Below are 7,500 nucleotides of genomic sequence, written 5' to 3' on the forward strand. Positions count from 1 at the left end.
CACTCTCTGTCCAATTTATTCACCCCCTCGTATTGAAGGTGCCATTAGCGGTGTTCAGGGTAATGGTACAGGGACAGGCAATGGTTATGGTAATAGGGGAGTGTCCGAGGCTAATGATAATGGGTTCCTTGAGGCTAATAGTAATGGGGAAAGTTAGCCCCTTCAATACGAAGATCTCTTTATTTTTCCTTTACTGCTGTTTCCTCCTGGCAATTTTATTCAGCCTGAAAAAGACTACTTGAACTGATTTATTTTTTTTATCACGACGGCGCAATTTTTTCCTTTTTATTTTCTTTTTAATCGGACTACCACATCATTAAATCAGTCAAGAATTTCGCTCAGCTTTAATATGGATATGAGGGAGGGGGGGGTGAGTTGCGGGGAGGGGAGTCAAATGGTGGGTGACAGAGTGACTTGGAGGCGTTTTGTCTGCGGCCACCCTTTGCGGGATTAGGGCGTCGGGCTATAGATAGATAGATAGATGCTTTAAGGATGCAACTAACCTCTCCTTTTCGACATCTTTCGTTCAGTAGGGAAGGAAAAGTTTTAAGGATACATCTGGCATCTTCATTTTAGCACGTCTCCCCTAAAATGAATACACTCGAAAGGGGAGAGCAAAAATTAGTTATAGAAAACGATGTCACCTTGATGAATGAGTTAATAAGAGGTGACAGGTAAGAAGGGAAAGGTAATGAGACGAACAGGAGAAATAATGGAAGAGAGGGATAGGTGGAAGACGACAGGAGCAAGATAATGGAAGGGGATGGGTGGGCAGGAGAGGTAAAATGGGAGAGATGGGAGTGGTAATGGGTGTGACGAGGAAGGGTCATGGGTGGGATGGGTGGAGGGAGGGAGTAATGGGGTGTGTTACTGAAGTGGGGTGTTAAAGGGATGTATCAGAGTACGTGAGAGAGAGAGAGAGAGAGAGAGAGAGAGAGAGAGAGAGAGAGAGAGAGAGAGAGAGAGAGAGAGAGAATTAGTTCGATTCCATCTTCACATTTATCATTAATACCCAGTGCACACAACTACACACACACACACACACACACACACACACATATATATATATATATATATATATATATATATATATATATATATATATATATATATATATATATATATATATATATATATATATACACACACACAAGTATATTTGTCTGTGTATATATATAGGCCCACATACATACATATATACATTTAAATAGAAACATAAATGCATACGCATACATACACAAGCATATACCAAGATAAACTAATACATATATATACATACATATATACATGCATGCATACACCTACATACATACGGACAGACAGATATTACATACATGCCACTCATGTAGACAGACAGACAGACAGACATAGACCTTTAGACTTTACTTCAGATTTTTCCTTGACCAATATTTCACAGACCAATTAATAATCCCATAAATCCCTCACCATTACCCCTTATCCAACAGCTCCATTAATCCCCATATAAATCCCTCACCATTACCCTTAAACATTAGCCCCATTAATCTTCATCAAATCCCCACCAATACCCCTTAACCATTAGCCTTATTCATCCTCAAATAACCCTGTCAAACAACCCACTAACCATTACTCTACAGCCCTCTTCGTCCGCCTATAAACCCATTACTACTGCCCCTTACCCATTAGCCTGCTTAACCCTCTGCTCCTCCCTCCTGTCCGTTACATTTCCCTCATTACCTACCTTTATGGCGCCAATTAAACCCCCTACTCATGAACGACCCCCTCTCTCCCTTCCTCTCTCCTTTCCTCTCTTCCCCTCGCCCCTCTCCTTCTCCCTATTCCCCTTCCCCTCCCCTCACCCTCTCTTCTACTCCCTACTTTCCCCTCCTCCCCTCCCCACTCTACCTTCTCTCATCCGTTCTCTAACTTTCGTTCATTCCCCTCCTCCCATTTCACTCTCTCTCCATTCCCTTTTTCCTACCTTAGACTCCCCTCACTTCTATCTCCTCTCACTCTCCCCCTCGTTCTACCTCTCCTCACTAGTTCTCCATACTTTCCTCTCCATTCCTACTTCCGTCACATGTCTCCCTACCTTCAAGTCCTCCCTCCCCTTTTCCTTCTACCTCTCATTCTTCTTCTCTCCTAATACCTTCCTCTCTACCTTTTCCTTCTAAACCTCCCTCATTCTTCCCTCCTTTTCCCCTCACTCTTACTCCCTTCACTTCCATTCATGCTCACTCCCTTCCCATCCCCTTCCCTCTTCCGTACAACAATGCATCCCTCTTCCCCTCCTCCACTTGCTTTCTCATCACCTGAAACTCCTTCTCCCTTCTCTCTCACTACCTCCATACCTCTCCCCCTACCTTTCTCTACTTTCCTCCACGCCTATCTCTGCAACCCCCCCTCCCTCTCTGCTTCTCCTTATCCCGATCCACTCCCTTACCCTCCCCTTACCCTTCCCTTTCTGAAACTACCATACCTAGAACTTCCCCACCTCCCCCCTCTTACTCTCCCCACCATCTACCTCCCTCCCTCTACCCCTCCCTTTATCGCTGCCTCCCCTCCCTCCCTTTCACCCCTCCCTTTCTCTGTCTCCACTACCCCGTCTCCCTTATCGTTGGTCGTTCAGCCAATTCACCTAACTACTCCATAGGCTCGTTAGCTCAATCTGTTCTCCGTTATCTCCCTACTCTTGTATTGTTCATTCTTCTAGTTTTTTATTCTTATCTATTTTTCTTATTGTATTTGGATTTAATTTCTGAGTTAAAAAATTATCATAAATTAAGTGACGTTATTATTATTGTTATTGTTATTATTACAAGTATTATTATTATTAATAATATTATTATTATTATCATCATCAATATTACTCTTCCTTCATTTTCATACCCACCACTTCCTCTTCTCTTCCTCTTCCAGGCAACCCCTCCTCTCTCTCTCTCTCTCTCTCTCTCTCTCTCTCTCTCTCTCTCTCTTTCTCTCATACCATCTTATTCGGCTGCTGTCCACATACACTCACGCCAACACACACATATGCCCAAATGCGCACATAAATTCACAGGCACACGCACAACGTCTCACGCACACAAACATTTAACGTACGGAAGACACGCACATGATTCAACTCTATCATATCATCTCCATACACCCCATTTCCCAACACACACACACACACACACACACACACACACACACACACACACACACAGTACCTCCAAAACATCTGGTACTGCAGCTTTCAGAATAATAAGACTCTCTTTCTCTCTCTCTCTCTCTCTCTCTCTCTCTCTGGTGTGACGTCTGCATTACCTGGTGTGGTGGAGGGGGGGGAGGGATCAGCGCCCCCTACCTAATTAGCGATTAACAGGAGGGGACGGAGGGTGCCTAACGGGGGGGCGGGAAGAATGAGAGAAGGGGCGGAGGGGGGTACGAGGGAGGGGAGCGGAGGGGGTTATAAGGGATGGAGATGAGTTAAAATGAAGGGGGAGGAGGGGTAATAAGGGAAGGGAAATAGAGGTAATGAGGGAGAGTAAGGAGGGGTCTAAAGGAAGGGAACAGTGAAGAGTTTGAGGGAGGGGATGGTGGCGCGGTGTGAGGGAGGGGAGTGGAAGGGTTGTGATGGAGGGGAGTGGAGGGGGTTGTGAGGAAGAGAAGGGGTTACGATGGAGTGAAAGAAGTACGAGGGAGGAAAAAGGGATGTACGGTAGGGAGTCGGTGGGGATATGAAAGACAGGGAGGATAAGGGAGAGGGGTGATGAGGGGGTGAAGGAGGGGGAATGGAGAGGGGAATGTGTGGTCGGTTCAATTAGTGAGACTCAGCGATGCTTTTGCCTTGGCGTGTAGGAGGCATGGGGAAGGGGAGGGAGGGGAAGGGGAAGGTGGAGGAGAAGGGGGATAGGGGGAAAGGGAGGAAGGGCGAGGGAGGGGGTGAGAGTTGCAACAAAGAGTGAAGAAAGGGAGAAGAGGAGGGAAGGGAGGAGGAGGAGGAGGAAGTGAAAAGAGGAGGGAAGGAAAAGGAAAAAGGTGAAGACGGATTGGGGTCGAGATAAGGGGAGGAGGAATTCATGGTGTCACTGAGAGAGAGAGAGAGAGAGAGAGAGAGAGAGAGAGAGAGAGAGAGAGAGAGAATAAAAACAAGAAAAATGAAAGGGAAATAGAAGAGAATGAAATGAAATTTGTTGGAACTGAAGACTGGGTTTAGGTAAGCGAAGGGAAAGGAAGAGATGGAGAAACGAAAGGAGGATGAGAATGGAAAGAAGAGACGATAAGAACACACACACACACACACACACACACACACACACACAACGCAATCCACTTCAGATACCCAACCACTCACGGCATCCTAACCTGATCAGTTTGAAGAATTCCAAACCCTGCAGCCACATCAATGCCTGGCAAGTGATACGAGAAGCCACACACACACACACACACACACACACACACACACACACACACACACACACAGTATCCACATCCAAACACTCACCCAAATGAAGAATCTAACCTAATCAACTCAAAGATACCCAAACAGAACCACCTCCATATCTGGCCGAATTAAACGAGGCGGCTTATATCTGCAGTACTGTATACGTCCATCCACACACACACACACACACACAGAACACAACCCAATCAACCCCCACCTCTCTCTCTCTCTCTCTCTCTCTCTCTCACACACACACACACACACACACACACACACACACACACCTTCACAGTATCCACATCCAAGCACCCAACCACATGCAGAACCTAACCCAATCAACTCGAAGATACCCAAACACAGCCACCTCCACACCTGGTCGAATTGAACGAGATGGGCCATGTCTCTATTTACACACACACACACACACACACACACACAATCTCCCATGGCACTTATCACTCTCACAACAGTTCTACATTTCACGCATTTTTATAAGTGAAATGGTCCTATACGCAACGATATACGCACCGCCTGGTCCTGATTTACAGAGAGGCAGGCCCTGTAAATCAACTAATCCTCATTATATGCGCTGGAATAATTGAACGTCAATCAGAATCGTTCGCAGTTGAGTGGACGGGAGGAGAGGAGGGGGGCCTGGGTTGCGACAGGCAGCTAACTATACAGGCTTTAATTCACTGGATATACATTAGTCTGGCATGGAATTGGGAGGCGATGGGGATAGATAGGATGGAGGGAAGGGGAGGGGAAGAGAGAAAGGGAGGGGGACAGATAGGATGGAGGGAAGGGGGGGAGGAGAGAAGGGGAGGGGAACGAGAGGGTACATGGAAAGGGGAAAGAGAGGAAAAGGGGATGGGAAAATGAGGAAAAAGGGAGGGGAGAGAGAGGGAAGATGGAGGGGAAAGAGAGGAAAGGAGAAGGGGAAAGAGAGGAAATGGAGAGGGGAAAGAGAGGAAAAGGAGAGGGGAAAGAGAGAGAAAAATGGAAAAAGAAAGAGATGGAAGAGAAGGGGAAAGAGATGGAAGAGAAGAGGAAAGAGAGGGAAGAGGAAGGGGAAAGAGAGGAAAGGGGGAGGGGGAAAAGAGAGGGAAGGGGGCAGGGAAAGAGTGAGAAGAGGACGGGGAAAGAGAGGGAAGGGAGTGAAGATAGGCAGAGGGAAATGGAGGACGCCAATTAATCAGGTAGGGTAACTGGAGGAATGAGTGAAGATTACTTTGAGGAAATGAGAAGAAAAGTAAATGGGAAGTTTTTTTTTAGAAAGACTGGAGAGAAACTACAGTATAAGAAATATCAGAAAAAGACAAGAGAGGGACGGGAAGATGCTGGGAACACACAGGAAACTATAAAAGACTTAATCCGCTGGTTATATTTTAGTCTTGCATGAAACTGGGGGGAAGGAGGGAGATGAGTCCTGAGGAGGGAAGGAGGAGGGAACTGAGAGGGAAGCTGGGGAGAGGGGAGAAAAGGGGAGAGAGGGGAAAAGAGAGTTTAGGAGCAAGGTATACCAAAAACAAGGAACGATACAGGTTAATTACATACTAGAGATACCTTAGTCTGTCTTAGTACAGGTGAGGGAAGGACGGATGGAAGGAAAAGAAGTGGAGGATAGAAATTTAGAAGAAGAGAGATTGGGAGGAATGTGCGAGAAAGGAGACTTGTAAGAGAGGCTGGAACAGAAAGGAAGTTATTGTATCCAGCCATTAATTTACTGGATATATATTAGTCTGTGAGGGAATTGGAAGGCAATGGGAGGGGGGGGGGCAGAAGATGGATTGTTAGAGAGAGAGAGAGAGAGAGAGAGAGAGAGAGAGAGAGGCTGACTGCGGGAGACAGGGAATTAGCCAAGCCTTTATTTTCTGAACATACATAAGTTTGACCTAGAAATGGAAGCGAGGACGAGAGGGGGTGGGAAGGAAGGGGAAGGGAGAAGGAGAGCAGTAGAAGGAAGGGGAAAAGAAACGGAGAGAGGGGAGGAAGGGAAGGGGAAGGGAGGGGGGGACTGGGAATGATGGAAGAGAGAGGGTGAGAGGAGGGAGTGAAAAGGAAGAAAGAGGGAGGAGTGGGAGGGAAGTGGAAGAAAGAGGGAGAAGGGATGGGAGGGAGGGGAAAGAAAGGAGATTGAGTGGGAGGGAAGAGGAAGGATGGAGGGGAGGGGGTGGAGGGAAAGGGGAAGACAATAGGCTGGGAGGGAAGGGAAGAAAAGGGAAGAATGCGAGACGCGGAAGAGGAAGGGTGGAGCCTGAAAAGAGGAGGGAAAAAGAAAAGAGGAAGGAAAAAGTGAGAAATGTTGAAGAAAAAGGATCACACGAGAGAGAATGAGAGGAATTTGTGTGATATGTGAAATACGAGAGAAATGAGAGAGGATGAGGAAATGAGAGAAGGGGAGAAAGGAGAGGGCAAAATGAGAGAGAGAGAGAGAAAGAGAGAGAGAGAGAGAGAGACAGAGAGACAGAGAGAGACAGAGACAGAGACAGAGACATACAGACAGACAGAGAGAGACGTGAAGGGTATGAAAGTGGGGGACAGCAATACTTCATCCAACCCCACTAAATGACAACCCTGTGAACTGCTGGCTGAAACTGTCCTCTCCCCCCTCCTTCATCCCCCTCCTCTAATCCATTCTCCTCCTATTGATGGAAAGGGGGAATTCATGAACATATATAAAGCCGGGCAGTGGAGCAGCTCGGCTATATCAATGCACCGCATGAAGGCGACTCCCTCCTTCTACATTAAGGGGGATGGACGAAAGAGGGGAGGGGGGCAGAAAAATGGGACAGAAGGGAGACTGAAAGGAGAAGAAGGGGAAAGGAAAGAGGGGGAGGGATGAGGGTGACTAAGGTAGTGAAATGTGAGAGAGAGAAAGCGAGATATACTGTGAGGAATGTGAGAGACAGGCTGACTGGGAGAGACAGAGGTTAACTGAGAGACAGGGAATTATACAGGGCTTAATTTACTCCATATACATTAGTCTGACCCAGAAATGGAAGGGAAGGGGAGAGGAGGCGAGAGCGAAGTGGAAGGAAGAGGGGAGGTCTAAGGAATGATCTTAGATAGAGGATGGAAGGGGAAGGAGA

General features: G+C 46.9%; 1 protein-coding gene across 1 annotated transcript in view; it reads left to right on the top strand.

Annotated features, from left to right (window-relative positions):
* The window catches only part of LOC145404634 (protein turtle-like), a 475,758-nt gene that overhangs the window by 133,456 nt on the left and 334,802 nt on the right, over nt 1–7,500 (top strand). The gene's annotated exons all lie outside the window — the stretch shown is intronic.

This window comes from Coenobita brevimanus, chromosome 64 (genome assembly GCF_032717465.1).
Source record: "Coenobita brevimanus isolate Jiangsu-jjx chromosome 64, ASM3271746v2, whole genome shotgun sequence".
In the NCBI taxonomy this organism is placed as follows: domain Eukaryota; kingdom Metazoa; phylum Arthropoda; class Malacostraca; order Decapoda; family Coenobitidae; genus Coenobita; species Coenobita brevimanus.